The sequence below is a fragment of the Pelodiscus sinensis genome, chromosome 1 (assembly GCF_052426305.1).
Source record: "Pelodiscus sinensis isolate ZL-2025 chromosome 1, ASM5242630v1, whole genome shotgun sequence".
NCBI classification, from domain to species: domain Eukaryota; kingdom Metazoa; phylum Chordata; order Testudines; family Trionychidae; genus Pelodiscus; species Pelodiscus sinensis.
The window spans coordinates 26,865,521-26,881,458 of NC_143052.1; the positions used below are offsets into that span (position 1 = coordinate 26,865,521).

The following is a 15,938-nucleotide window of genomic DNA, read 5'->3' on the forward strand; positions in this document are numbered from 1 at the left end:
GCGGGTTGGTGCATGTAGTGGCCATGGGAGGTGGGTGGCATGCGTAGCAGCCCCAGGGGGGTTGGTGTGTGTACCAGCCACAGCGAGGGGGGGTTGGCATGTGTAGCAGCCACAGAGGAGGGTTGGAGCATGTAGCGGCCACAGGGGGTTGGTGTGAGTACCAGCCACAAAAAGGGGGCTGCATGTTTAGCAGCCACGGAGGGAGGGGGGGTTGGCATATGTAGCAGCCACAGGGGGGAGGGTTGGAGCACATCGCAGCCACAGAGTGGGGTTGGCGTGCATAGCAACCTCAAAGAGGGGGGGTTGGCGAGTGTAGTGAGCAGGGGGCACGGCCTCCTAGTAATCACTTAATATCTGCTTTTTGTAGTTAATACGCATTTTTTCTTCATGTAAACCAGTGAGCTTGAATGAAGTGGCTGGAAATCTTAGCTCCAGGGTTGAAGGCTGTTGCATTTCCTCTCCACACTGAAGTGAAGGTGAATTAGATAATAAACTCATACTGTTCAGGATTTTGACTAGAGCAGGTCAGTACGGCTCTGGAGTCCTAGGCTGGGAAGTTGGTGGTTATCTTGGCTGTAGCCCCTCTACTATTGGTTCATTCAGTGGCTGGACACAGAGCCTGCTACATGTAACTACAGCTGGGTGCTTCTCTGTGTGTATGTTATAACAGAAGCACAGTGCGAGAGGGAATCCAGGCTAGTGAGTTAGAGGGTTCAGTGGTACCCCAATTTCATGTAGCATCCCAGGAAGAATCCATCACATAGGGACCAAAACTTTATCATTTCATGCAAGAGAACAGCCATCCTCATCTCTTTGGACTGCTTCCCCTGTTATATCTGCTTCTACTGTCTGCTGCTGATCTCCTCGTAACTTGGCCCTGCTTGCTTCCTAACACCTGATTCTTGGTTTGTCCTCTGATCTGGCTCAGACTCTGATCTCCTCATATTAGACTTGGCTTGACTCTTGCTCTGACCACTAGGTCAGAATACCCATGACCCAATTGTGACAAAGAGGTTATGCAGAACACAACAGGGAGCTATAACCACTAGAATATTTTTCTCACTGAGATCCAGTCTAGCGAGTAAACTCTGGTACCCTCCCATCAGTCTAATAAAATGCTTGACCTGGTAGTTGGCCAGTACAGATTCTTGCACCAGGAGAATGAAGTGTAGGCTGGGTTCCCCAGAATCACTATTGACATTTCAGTATCACCAGAGGTGATCCATCAGTCAGGGGAAAGCAGCCAATTCCAAAATGACTTCCCAGCGTGCAATCCCTACTTGCTCCTCCATCGTCAGTGCAATGCTCACCTATGCGTCCCTTCACTGGAGGACCAAGGCAATGCTGCCAACAGGAGGAGGAAAGGGGACAGCTGCCTCGATGCCAGGTGATTTAAAAGGGCCCAGGGCTCCCAGCCACTGACACTGTACTACAGCTTGCCCCAGCCCTACCTCTTCTTCTCAAGACCCCACCCCTTCCAGAGGCTTGGGGCTGCCTCCCTCCCACCTTACCCAGGGCCTGGCAAAGTCTCTCAGCAACCCTGGGCTGAGGCAAGCTTGGCACATAGCTCCAGAAATGTGGCCGTTCATATCTGAAAGTCCTGCAGCCACTGCTCATATCTCAGACATAGAATATTTGCTTCCCCATCCACATCAGTTTTGTGAATGCCACTGAATGTTGAATTGTTTTCCTCTCTGTCCCTTAGAAATTGTCATATTGCCCACTTGTGGCACTTACAACCTGGTGACATCTCCAGTGGCCGGTGTGTTTCCCTCCGTGCAGCCACCAGCATATAGGAAGGGAGTGGTTAGAAGACATTGTTCTCTGGCAAGCCCCAGCTGCAAATAGTCCCTGAAGAACAGCTGCCAACTGGAGTAAATTATAGCAACCCCGGACTAGAGCAAAGAGACAAAATTGGCTGTTGGTTTTTAGCTTCTCTCATGCCCCATCTTCTGGGCTGCTCTGGGTAGCTGTGTGGGAGAAAGAGACATCATATGCTTGGTGATCTTCTGGGTATGCGTAGAGGTGACTGAGCCCCTGATCTGTTTTCTGGGGCTTCCTCAGCTCAGTGGGGAAGCAGGTAGTGGAACAGCCACAGTCATCATCCCCCTTTCCCTGCAATGCACAGGAAAACTCACCTGGAGCTGGCTGGGGGGGCAATAGGGAGTGGTGGTGCGGGGAGGGAATGCTGCATCCTGCCATCTCACTATAGCAACACAGCTGGTTCAAAACACACTTGTTTAAAATTGTCAGGGGCAGGCTTGGGAAACACTTTCAATTAATAAATATATACAAAATTTCTTAACAAGGTTGCCTTGAACGACCACAGGATGGACATCATGGAAATAGACCCTGCTTCCAAAACATAGCAACACTGCATGTCAGTCTTATCAGCACAAGAGCAAATTCAAAACATTGCTTGTGCAAAACTAACAAAGTACATGAAGACTGTTTATGGGGAGAGGGCTGTAGGTGTAGTAATAATGGGACACTTTGTAAACAGTTATGCAAATGCTCTTGTCATGGGACTCTGTGATCTGAAAGAGCCAGGCTGACCTCTCTGCAAAGCATGCTGCAAGTTTCATCTGTTGGTTCAGACTTTTTGCTGAAGAGGATAATTAAGCAGGGTCTGCAGTTTCCTTTTTGTGGTAAGGCCTTTACCTTTTAGATAAAGTTGTTATTTATAGTATGTGGGGGGTTATTGCCCATATCCTTGGAGAGCTACTGACCAGTGCAATTTATGAACAAAGTAAATGAAGGGTAATCCAAATGCCATTGTCAATTAGCAAAAACAAACAAACAAAAAATACCACCTTGTTCACTAATAAAATGGTAAGTCATTCTGGGCAAAATGCTGAGGTAAGAAAGGTCTGAAGGGAATATGCTTGACTGGAGCCCTTAGGAGAAATTCTAGCATGACTCCATACTCCCTGCTGTGCAACCATCCGGTAGCTATTGTTGGGCCTTTTCAGACACTGCCATCCCTGTCCCATTTCAGGACATGTCTTCAATAAATGGAAGATCTACGCTGCCACAATTAAGCTTCCAGAGTTCAATTTAATAGGTCTGGTAAAGACCCACTAAATCAAATTCTGAGGGCATCCCTGTTGGTGGCCAGTATTCTGGCTACTGCGAAGAATAAGGGAAGCCAATGGGAGCGTTTGCTGACTGCTAGCAGATTTTGAGACCATATGGTCAGTTTCCTAATTGAAGCAAGCAGTGTCATGTAATTTCTCTATGAAGCTCAGTTACAAAATGAGGATGTATCTGTAAGGATTGCCAGATGTCTGGTTTTTGACCAGAAAATGAGGTTAAAAAGCAACCTGGCAATGTCAGGTCAAATGTACTGACCACAAACTAAAAATCTGGTTACCGCAGGTGCGGGGAGTGGCAGCATGTTGCCTGGCCTTCAAGGTGGCTCCCCCAGCAACACATATGAATCAGCTAGAGAGCACTGTTTGCAGGGCTGCAGTGGAGGACAGAGTGAAGGGCCCATACCAAAATGAGGAAGGGGGTCATGAAACATTGCCTGGGAGGGAAGGATATGATTCTCCCAGTAGTGCTCTTAAGCAGTTCAGGGGCAGGAAGAGTTCAAGCAGGTGGGAAAGGGGACTACTGGGCAGGCAGCACAGAGGGAGGTAGGAGGGTGCCATGCAGAAGGGCCATATCCTTGCTCTCCAGTGGAGCTGCCTGGCAGCTCTCATGCAGCTGCAACACTCTTCTGACTTGCACTCCCAGGAGGGCTGCTGAAGCTGGGGATTTCAAGCCTCTCAGCTTGAAGAGGAAAGAGCAGCAAGCGGTGGGTGGAGTGGGAGGAGTAGGCATGGTGGAAGAGGTGGAGCACATGATCTAGTCTTCAGAAATTAGGAAGTTGACAACCCTGTGTAATTATAGCTAGGTTGGTGCCAGGATATTAGAGAGACAGGGTGGGCGAGGTAATATCTTTTATTGGACCAACTTCTGTTGGTGAGATGGACAAGCTTTTGAGACACATTGAGCTCTTCAGATCTGGTACTGGAACTCTCAGCATCACAGGTGGAAGGTGGAACAGATTGTCTAGAAACAGCCAACATATATTGTAAGGCACCATGAAAGATAGAGTAGTTTGTTAACACCTCTATAAACTAAGAACAAAAAGGGGAATTAGTGGGTTACAGATTTTTGTAATAAGCCACAAATCTCCTCTGTCTAGAGGAGAAATGAATTTAAACTCCTAGGGTCATCTTTTGAAAGTGTTGTGCAAGCTTCCTTTGAGTATGAGGACTGATCGTGTTCACCCACAAAAATTCAATTCAGGGAGTAGTATTTCTCTGGAATAGTTTACCAGTCCCAGGATCTGCAGTAATCACCCCTTCTGGATTCAGCTCCTGGGGAAAGCTCAGTTACCCACCTGCATAAAAGTAGAATACAATTCTTCACTCACAAAGACACATAGAACATTGAGAGAAACAATATTTATGGCTAATCTGTTAGCACAGCTCTCTATAGCAGCCTTTTGAGGTCCTCATGCCTCAAAAATCTCACAGCTGCCATACCCCACATTAATTAAAATTTGGTTTCTGTTATGGTGCCCCCTTCTTGGTGGGTGGGTCTGCTCCCTCACCTTTCTACAGAAATTATTTTACTTATTAATACTTCTGATTATAGAAGATGCCTCCCACGCAGTTTGAGAGCACTAGTCCATTGCGTTGCATCTTCCTATCTTTCACAAATCATTACCCATAAACTCCTAGTGAATATTGAGTAAAGAAATCAAAAAGTCACTTCAGTGTGAGCACTAATTATAGACACTAGTAGCTAAATTTGACTAAGGGTATGTCTACACAGCAAAGTGATTTCGACAAAACAGCCATTATTTTGAAATAACTTTACTAGTGTCTACACAGCCAAACCGCTATTTCAAAATGAATTAGAAAATTGTCAGGGGCAGGCTTGGGAAACACTTTCAATTAATAAATATATACAAAATTTCTTAACAAGGTTGCCTTGAACGACCACAGGATGGACATCATGGAAATAGCGGAGCGGAGCGCTTATTTTGAATTTGGTAAACCTCATTCCACGAGGAATAACACCAAATTTGAAATAGCTATTTTGAAATAAGTGCTGTGTGGACACTTATATCGAAATAGGGGGCCTCCAGCCTTCCCAGGGGCCCTGGTAGCCACTCCAGCCTCAACCAAGAACACTCCTTTCCCTCCCTCCTCCCCGGAGCCCTTAAAGGGGTAGACTCTGGTCACAGTGCCTGTCTCAACTCCAAGCCTGCCAGCCCAGAGCCAGCAGTCACTGCCCCGACCCAGTGGCCCCAAAACATGAGCCAGCAAGCCACTGGCAGCCAGCCCTCCACCGCTCCCCAGGAGCAGTCTGCCAGATCCCAGGAGCCTACCAGGGCCTGGAGAAGGCAGGCGCCTTCCTGCTCCAGGGTGGAGATCATGGATCAACGTCCATGATCTCTGCACTAGATGGAGGAACGCGGCTGTCTATGGCAGGATAGCTGCCAGCGAACACGTCCACGAGAAGCACCAGAGTGCCCAGGGGCAGCTCTGGCTCCATGTTGCAGAGTGCTGTGGTGTCCCGAGTGAGGGCAATCAGAGCACGCAGAGACAAAATGCTTTGCTGTTCCTTATTGAGGTAGGCAAGCAAGCAGAAAAACCTGAGAACTGGCTGTCCGGGGGGGGGAGGGGTGCCTTTAAGCACAGGCTTCAGATACTTTCTGTGGCTGCTGCCTGAGGCTAACTCCTGATCTGATGCCCTGCTGGATCTGGTTCTGGCCAGGCTTAAATGCAATTCAGCTTTCATTCAGTGTGAATGTGCTATTTTGAAATAGCAAAAAGATATTCAAAATGCATTTTGTGTGTAGATGCGTTATTTTGAAATAAGCTATTTCAAAATAATTATTTCAAAATAAGATATTTTAAAATAACGCTGTAGTATAGCCATTATTGACAAATGCAGGGTAGCATACCTTGGAAGCAGTAATTTGAACTGGTCAGAAAACCTTATTTGGTCCTAAATTAATTGTAATGCCTCAGGAAAAAAGACCTAAATGCCACTGAGGACAGCTCTGTGAAAATGTCTGCTCAATGTGTAGCAGTGGTCAGAAAAGAAAAAAGTATTTGAATGAATAAGGAATCAAATGGAAAATAGTATAGAACAATATTATAATGCCATTACATAAACTAATTGTATTCTCTTACCTGTAGCATTACAATTAGTTTTATCTCAGAGGCTATCATAGAAACAGAGAAGATTTAAATATCCAGTGAGTTATCAGAAGTATGGAAGGATTTCTGTGTGAAGGAACTGAAAAAATTGGGGCTAGTTAGGTTAGAGGAGACCAAATAGGAGGGGACATAGCACAATTATACAAAGTAATTAATTATACAGAGAAATACATACAGAAACTATATAGAGAAAGTAAACTGGGTGCTCCCTCTCATTCATTTTTACAATGGATGACTGAGGGGACTCTGAATGAAATTGCAAGGCAACAAATTTCAGACTGACGAGTTTGATGTAAGAGGAAAATATGCTTAATTAACCCATGGGACTCACTACTATAAAGTATCATTGAGACCAAGAGCTTAGCAGGATTCAAAATATTATTGGACAATACCATATGGAAAATAAGAAAATTTTCAATTACATTAAATAGGGATATGCTTCAGGGCATAATGCACTGATGGATCACAGGAAGGAAATTCTCCTAATAGCTATTTATTACATAATTGTCTGCTAAGCAGTTTCTTCCACTTTCCTTTGAAATATCTGGTACTGGCTCCTGTGGAAGATAGGGCATTGCACTAGTTGGACCTCTCATCTGATCCAGTCTGGCAATTCCTATACTTTTGGGTCTCAGACTGCCAGATAAACTACATTCCATTTAAGAGATTAGCAGGAACTTGTATGAAATGAATAAACCAATTTCCTGGCCAAATATTTGAGGTAAAGTTTTTTCTGGATCAAAATGCAGACAGCTCAGTCTATTTTCTGATAAACAGTGGCAGATTAAGGCCTGATTAAACAGATCTGCTGATGCCAGTCCCATCATCCCCACCAGATAATGATTCGGAGGAGGGACTTGTGGTCTTTATCTGTCTAGCACACATTTAGCCTTAATCCATCCTTGAATGAAATAGTCCATGATGGCCAACAATTTCAGAGCTTCAGAGGGGTCAGACAGGATTGATAGATCTAATTAAAGCACCATGCTTTCAAATGGGTATTTTTCTATATTTGGAATATCAGAGACGAGCAGGTTGTTCAGTTGCTGGCAATGTCTTCTGTGGAAGACAGACTTCAGCCTGAGAAGCAAAATTAGTCTCCATGGCAATAGGTGAATAAAGCAAATGGGCACTGTGTGAACTGAGCCAGGAGGAACGAGACATAGAAGACCTGAGTGCAGCACCTGTTCTCATCTTCCCAGCATTATGCCAGGGTTTGCAGGTGGGCAATGTAGAGCCCCCTAGAGGAGCCAATCAGTGTCTGCAGTAGAAAGTGTCCCCTTGAATCTTGCAGGCTATTTATCACACACACACACACACATACACACACACAAACAAACACTGCTGGAGTGGGTGGAGTGAGCTTTAACACAATTCTCTACTTACTGTTATGTTACTATTATTTACTAGGTTTTTTACAAAAATGTATGGAAAGATGATTGGTACCTGACCTTTAACAAATATAATCTAAATGACGCAACTCCTCACTACTGTGGATCAATTAAACTGACAGCCAATGTCACATACCAGGGAAAGGGAGTGGGGAAAAAGAACAAACCATATACAGTAGTAAGGTTTGACCCAGGCTACACAGGCAATACCAAATCATGTCCTGATATAGGCAGGGCACTATTGTTATCACACATCCAAAAGAACTGCTTCAGGAGCGTGTGTAGATGGATCTTTATTTGCCCAAGGTCACACAACAGGGTCAGGAACAAATGTTGACAATATATGTCTGACTTGTCATGAGCAATTTCAGATGAATCATTTGTGTAGTAAAGGAAGCAATTTCCTGTCATTGTGAAAAACAATTCCAAAATAGTCACTTTAGAATGTTTAAGTCTGCCTACCACTGGAAAGGGAGGCTATCTTGCCCATTTTGTTACTCCAGTCTTCCAACTGTGAAGTCAGTGTTGTCTTCCAGTGCTGTAGAAAAGTTGGGATTAAGTTTTATGGTTTTCAGATAAATTTCCTCTCTTTGGGATTCCCCAGCAAGGTTTTGTAATTGACTGTATTATACTACTCCAGGGAAATGATCCTTAAACCTTTAGGATAAATTAAGGCATTTCGTAGTCTCTGCACTATTCCAGCTCTGGTTCTACTACGGTATCCGAATGTATTTCCCAGTGCCTAGAGGAGACAATCTGAGAGCTAAGTCCTCAATTGATGTAAATCAGCATTGTTTCATTGTAGTCTAACATTACATTAGCCTAGGATCTAGCCCTGTTGTTGATTATAAATCTTTCCATAGTTTAGCTCTCCATTATCTCACTGATCTTATTAAACAATGTTTCTTGTTTATATTCTACTGGAATACAGTTCTAATGGGAGGCCTTTCTAACTCAATTGTCTGTCAGATGAGATTCATTTAGTAATACTGCTCCTAATCTTGGAAGCAGGCTCCCTAAATAAATTAGATCTACCTGAATCCTAATGAAATTATAACAAATGGTGGCATTGAGTTGTTTCTCTCATTTTTCTTTTTAACATTGAACACCATAGAACAGTCATAGTCAGGAAACTGCTTTACCTCATGGCTAACGTCTCATTAGATTAGTGTAAAAGAGAAAAAATCATCTTAGTAATTTTCTTGACAAATTGCCATGACTCATTGGATCTATTTTATTGTTTAGTTTGAAAGAGAATCTCCTGTAATCCACTATAAGATATCTGAAGTGAATTCTAAATCTTTTCTAAGTCAAATACTGCAAGACAGAGAATTTTGTTTGTGATATTTGCATGTAACTTTATTAGGTTTTGTTTTCCTGAAAATCTAATTAACAAACATCTCTGTATTTTTAATGTCTGTTTCTTTCTCTCCTCCCCCATTTCATGCATCTGGTGGAGTGAGTAGCAACACATGAACGCTTATGTCATAATAAAATTATTAGTCTTTAAGGTGCCAGTGGACTCCTGTTCAGAGAATGTTTTTCCTGGGGAAGTGATGTTAGCACAAGACTCTAGGCTTTGTCTATGCTGCCAGTTGAATGGCAAAACTTTTGTGCTTAAAAAAGGCTCATCTCCTGTCAGTATGACTAAAAGCTGTGTAATGTATTCAAAGACTCAGTTACTACAAAGGAACAAATAGAATTTAAATTCATTTTTGGCAATGCATAAATTTGTAAGTTAATTATATATTAATGAAGTACTGTATAATGTATTCTTTGTGGCCAGTCACTCTAAATGCCATCTTCCCTCTCCGGAAGGTTTACATTTAAATTATGCTCAAGGAACTTTTTTTAAGTGTATGGAATAATCTGCTATGAACGCAATGATGGGGAAGATGTGGAAGTGTAATTAGCAAACTAAATTTGTTTTGTATGGTTTTCTATTCTGGGAATCTTTCTAATAAATAATGTCTTGTATCCAAATGATACCAAAATATTTAAAAAACTCACAGACTGAATTTTCAAAGTTAGGCAGTTGTGCATCTACATCTGTGGGTACCTAACTAATGTATGCTGATAACAGAAGTAGTTAGGTGAATCAAATATTTGTGTTTGGTCTGTTAGATGCCTACCAGCAATGGTCACTTGCAGTTACCTATTAGTAAACTAATATTGGGTATTTATGTAGTAAAATGGTCATCAAGGGCTTAACTGGATTACTGAGAATATAATGGGTTGGAGCTATGCTACACTCCTCTCTTACTATTTAGTTTTTGTATGTTTTCAGCCATTCTGTTATGAAGTTAAATAAAGCTGCATGATCCCAGCCTACAATACTGTAAGTAAAGTGTGTTTCTTATACACCCTTTAAAAATCTGATATGCTAACATAAGAATGGCAACTTTGCAAAGAACGGAGAAGGTTAAAAGCAGAAAATGAGCACTGGAAGCAATATATTGAAAGGTTGGGCCTCTGTTTTCTTGCAAATGAGATGGCAAACAAAAATAATTTTCCTCTGTGTCTGTGGCAGGAAAATCTATCCCCTCATAAGAAGTTTGTTACAACTTAACAACACAAACAGAACGATGAACATACTTGGATAAGTTAAACTATCAGAGGTTTCTCCCAAGTTTTTCAGCCCTCTTAAAAGCCCTGCATCACCTCCTGAAGCAAAAGACCCCCTATATTAGGGAGAGTCAAGAGGGTGCTTTTGAAGAGTGCAAAAAGCTACTTAAATCCTTAGAGTTCTTTGTTCCTTTTGACTCAGTCAAAGAATTAATCTCTCATCACATACGATGGGTAAGTTTTGCTCCATAGAATGAATGTCAGAGAAGAGCCAATTAGATATGTCTCCAGTTCACTAATTAAAGTTGAACATGGATATTCTTGGGTAGAGAAAGAAAGTCCAGCTATTATTTTTAGAATAAAAATATTCTAACAATACTTGTATGGAAAGCCATATACCAATCTGCCAGATTACAAACCACTTGTGGGACTGTTCAGTGAAAACAAGGATATGCTGGTCATGGCAGCTGCCCTACTACAACACCTGGGCTTTGACCTTTGCTGCCTATGAGTATTGGATATTCTGCAGATTTCTGCAGCACAGTAAAAGCTCTGTTATCCAGCATGTTGGGGGAATGGGAGTACTGGTTAATAGAATATTCTGATTAACTGACCATTATACTTTACCAGTGGAATAACAGTGTTCAAAGTACTAGAATACAATAAAAGAAATTAAATATAAAATAGTATACAGCTATCATCAGCTCAGTAGTAGTACTGCACTGCAAAATGGTTGGTTTCTTGAAGCATTTAGGTGTAAACAAATGAAGTTTTCTGTACAGTACATATAACTATGGGCAGGACATAGCATGCATCCAGATCACTACAAATACATTTAACACTACAATTATTCTGAACATGATTTAATATTTTTTGATGATTCAGAAGGCTCTTCAGAATCTTGCAATGCCTCTGGGTCATCATTATCAACATCCATTATTGTTGTAGATGTAGAAGATGTAGGAGATTGAGTTGCATCTGAAATGATCCTATGAAACACCCTGGAAGCTGCTTTTTTTTAAGCTTGCTTATTTGTCTTCTCTTTTGCATGAAAGTAGAGAGCAAAATATGTAACTGCACAACTTGCTAGCCAGTACACTAGTCCTGGTTACTAGATTAAAGATTTTATTGGGAGATATCAGAAATTCCAGTTAATTAAGCTTTCTGGTTAATTGAGTGCTGGATAACAGAGCACTGGATAACAGAGCGTCTACTGCGTACTGCTGTTATAACCTGGTTCCATGGAGCTTCTGGGATAGATTGTGTTTCTCATGGAACATATTCAGTCATCAGTAAAGTCTTCCCAGTTAAGGAAATGGACTAGACAGGTTCCTATTTTGTCCTGATGCAGCAGCAGATCGTACAGGGTCAACCAAATCATTGTGCATGCGTGCAGGGGAAGAATTCCATCTATTAGGCCCCGGAATGAAGAACTGAGCATAGAGAATGGATGTATACTGTGGTGCACACCAGGGCTGTGTAAGTAGGGTTGGGTGAAATGGGCAGCCATCCAGAAGACAGAGCTGGGGGAGGTGCACAAATGGTGTGATGCAGGATCAGGATCAGATCCAACAACATCAGCCCTCCTACAGAATCAGACCCAGTGGCATCAGGCCCAATAGTGTCTGCCAGAGCCTAGGATGCTTAACACACCCCACCCCCAGGATCCTGTGTCCAGTGACCTGGGCTGGAGCAGACTCTCCCCATTGCTGGGATGGCGGGCAGGGCACTGAGAGCCAGATAGAAGTGGTGCAGCCAGAGAGGGTGGGGCTAGTAGAGAAGGGAGCACAGGTGGGGCTATATAGAAGAGACACAGAATAGGAAGACAGGTATTGAGGCAGAAAAAGTACATGAGCATCAGCATAGGCACTAGAAGTACAGCTAGGTATCCTGGAAAAACTCTTCCGCGTCCAGGGACACATTTGCTCTTCATTTTTTCCGGAAGAGCAAACATGCTCTTTTGGAAGCCCCTGTATTCCTCGTTCTATGATGAATATCGGGACTTCCAAAGAGGGTTTTTTTTCTCTAACATTTGGCCCAATCTAGATGGGCCAAATGTCTAAAAAGCCTCTTCCAACAAAAGGATCAAAAAAGCTATGCAAAATGCGGAGTGCATTTTGCGTAACTTTTTTCAAAAACCAACCAAACAAAAAACAAACAAAAAAAGGAAGTGTAGCCATACCCTAGGAGAGTAAGAGATGTACAAGTGGGGTCATGTGTTGGACCATACATGAAATGTGCTTGGTAAAATGTAGACCTGGCAGAACAGTGTCACTGGGGAGAGAGAGCACCTGTGATTAAGACTCTCAATAAAGTTGCTAACCACCAGTTGTACCCACTAGAAGGTGTTTGCAATTTAAGCAGACTCATCCTTAGCCAGGGTTTCGCTGTTGATCAGACAGCATGCTGAGCTGAACAGTTGTGGCTGTGGAGAGACCTGGCTGAACATGGCACTGAGACTCACCCACTGGGCCCTACTCAGACCAGTCACAGGGTGGCGGTGTCCTGGGGCTTTTATTGTACACAGGCCTGACCTCTGCCCTTTGGCTGTTGACAAACATTTGATATTGACACAATCGCATGGCAGTGGGAAGGACGAAAATCCTCCTAGAGCAAGAGCACCACCTGGCAGCAAGTACCCTCTGGAATGTGTGCTCAACTCCAGAGAACTGGGGAGTACCAGGCTGCAGTTCCCACTCAGGGTCTGGAGACTCAAGTTTTCCACAGTTGCTGATGAAATAATGGCCCCTCTCACTCATGTAGATTTCAAATTACAGTGACTAGCTTCTATTTGACCTTGTTCTATTCTGTAACAGCCTTTTCACTGCATTTGAATGGCTCACTGGTAGGGTTGCCAGATCGTTTAACCAAAACTACCAAACACTTCCCCCCCCTCAAAAAAAAAAAAACTGTTGAGAAAAAAAGGAAGGAGACCAGAGTTGTTGAGGGAAAAAAAAGGACCCCAATAGTTATTAAGCAAAAAAACCCAATAAAACAAAAATACAAAAAAAACAGCATGACCCCTTTAAGGCCTTTGGGATTTTTGGAGGTTTTTTTTTTTTTTTGTTGGTGGCCATCTTGTTTTCTTACTCTGTGCGGGAAGAGAGCTCCCCTGTAGAACCAGGTAAGTGGGGAGGAGGAGAGTTGGGGGGGGGGCTGAGAGGGAGGTCCTGGAAGGGCCCGGAGGCTGGGCCCAGTTGCTGAGTGTGTGTAGGGTTGCCAGCTGTCTGGTATTTTTGCCTCCTGGCAAGGAAAAAAAAATCAGAAAATACCAGACTTTTTAGATGTCCGGTATTTTCTGATCTTTTTTACTGGCCTCTCCGGGTCAATACCCGACACCTTACTCACTAGGATGGCAAAGGAGTAACTTGAGAAAGTACTGCTCTGTTGTGAGCAGTATGCTGCACACAACAGCCTTGAAGAGCTTCACAGCTGTGGCTGGGATAGAATCTTCATTCTCCAGGCTGATTAGGCCTCAACTGGAGTACTGTGTCCAGTTCTGGGGGGCCACATTTCAGGAAAGATGAGGACAAATTGGAGAAGAAGGTCCAGAAAAGAGCAGTGAAAATGATCAAAGGGCTAGAAAACATGACCTGTGAGTGAAGATTGGGAAAAAAAAAGGGGCGGGGGTGTTGTTTAGTCTGAAGAATAAAAGGCTGAGGGGGAACCTGATAAAAGTTTTCAAGTACATAAAAGGTTGTTACAAGGAGGAAGGAGAAAAAATTGTTCTTGTTAACCTCGGATAATAGGACAAGAAACAATGAGCTTAAATTGCAGCAAGGGAAGTTTAAGTCAGACATTAGGAAAAGCTTCCTGTCAAGGTGATAAGTCGTGGAATCTCCATCATTGGACATTTTAAGAGCAAGTTAGACAAACATCTGTCAGGGATAGTCTAGATAATATTTAGTCCTGCCTTGGGTGTCAGGAACTGGACTAGATGGCTTATTGAAGTCTCTTCCAGTCCTACATAAAGGCGACTGGTAACTGCTGATGACAGAGAAGGGGGATAATGGAAGGCCCTCCATGCCACTAGAGCCATGGTCAACTTCTTGTGACTGCTAAGGCACCCTCCAGCAACACTCTCTTGACCATGTTCCCTCTTGACCACAGTGACCACAGTAAAGCTGGTCACCCACCTTCAAGGCTGGCCCTATCAGGCTTGGTCTTAGGGAAAATTACGCCTTGATGAATCTATATTTTGGCTTTTGAACACCTGCTGCCTCCCCCCCGTTCCCCACGCAGAGAGGAGGTTTTGAGATATACTTGCCCAGGATGAACTGCCAGCCTCTGGGCCCTGGATTGGAAGCAAGATGATCTGGATTCCTTACTAATCCACAAACTTGAGTCAATAGGCCCTTCTGCTGATTGTAACCTCAAAACCCCCAGGTGGCTACTGCCTAACCAGAGATTTAAAAAAACCCCTTGGTGCCACTGCTTACTTACAAACATGAGCCATAAGGGGGTATAGAGAGTAAGTGCTCTCAGCCCTCATCACATACCCAATTGGTTAGCCAAATTGTGGGGCCCTGAAGGATGTTCCTGTCATGAGGATAAAACAATGATGGAGTTAGATTTCTTTGATGTAATCCTCTTTATTTACAAAGAATATATAAAATCCCATTTTCCATAGATCTGATTTAATGAATCCAAGGGTACTGAGGGAGCTGGCAAATGTCATTGCAGAGTTTTTGGCCATTATTTTTTAAAACTCATGGTGATCGGGAGAGATCCCGGATGATTGGAAAAAGGCAAATGTAGTGCCCATCTTTAAAAAAGGGAAAAAGGACAATCCAGGGAACTACAGACCAGTCAGCCTTACCTCCGTCCCCAGAAAAATCATGGAGGGGATCCTCAAAGAATCCATTTTGAAGCAGTTGGAAGAGGGGAATGTGATCAGGAATAGTCAACATGGATTCACCAAGGGCAAGTCAAGCCTGACCAATTTGATTAGCTTCTATGATGAGGTAACTGGGTCTGTGGACATGGCGAAGCCAGTGGATGTGATATACCTTGACTTTATTGTGGGAGACCATATCAAAACTTTGCTATTCTTGCCAGCAAGTTAAGGAAATATGTATTGGATAAATGGACTGTAAGGTGGTTAGAAACCTGGCTAGATTGTCAGGCCCAACAGGTAGTGATCAATGGCTCGATGTCTGGTTGGCGGTCAGTTTCAAATGGAGTGCCCCAAGGATTGGATCTAGGCTGGTTTTATTTAACATCTTCATTGATGACCTGGATGAGGGGATGGATTGCAACCTCAGAAAGTTTGTAGATGACACTAAGCTAGGGGGAGAGGTAGGGTACGTCTAGACTACATGCCTCTGGTGACAGAGGCGTGTAGATTAGACTACCCGGCATAGGAAAATGAAGCGGCGATTTAAATAATCGCCGCTTCATTTAAATTTACATGGCTGCTGCGCTGAGCCAATCAGCTGTTTGTCAGCTCAGCGTGGTAGTCTGGATGCGCGGGGGTTGACATCAAAGGCATTTGTCGACCACCCAGGTATGCCTCATGGGATGAGGCATACCTGGGTGGTCGACAAATGCCTTTGATGTCGACCATGGAACGTCCAAACTACTGCGCTGAGCTGACAAACAGCTGATCAGCTCAGCGCAGCAGCCATGTAAATTTAAATGAAGCGGCAATTATTTAAATCGCCGCTTCATTTTCCTATGCCGGGTAGTCTAATCTACATGCCTCTGTCGCCAGAGGTATGTAGTCTAGACGTACCCGTAGATACATTGGAGGGCAGAG

At 43.4% G+C, this 15,938-nt stretch overlaps 1 long non-coding RNA gene across 1 annotated transcript in view; it reads right to left on the bottom strand.

Moving 5' to 3' along the window:
• Window positions 1-235: 235 nt before the first annotated feature.
• The window catches only part of LOC112543784 (uncharacterized), a 69,655-nt gene continuing 53,952 nt past the window's right edge, over window positions 236-15,938 (bottom strand). The window contains exon 4 of the long non-coding RNA XR_012898132.2: window positions 236-4,390. This is a non-coding gene — a long non-coding RNA (uncharacterized LOC112543784). The remainder of the gene's footprint in view (window positions 4,391-15,938) is intronic.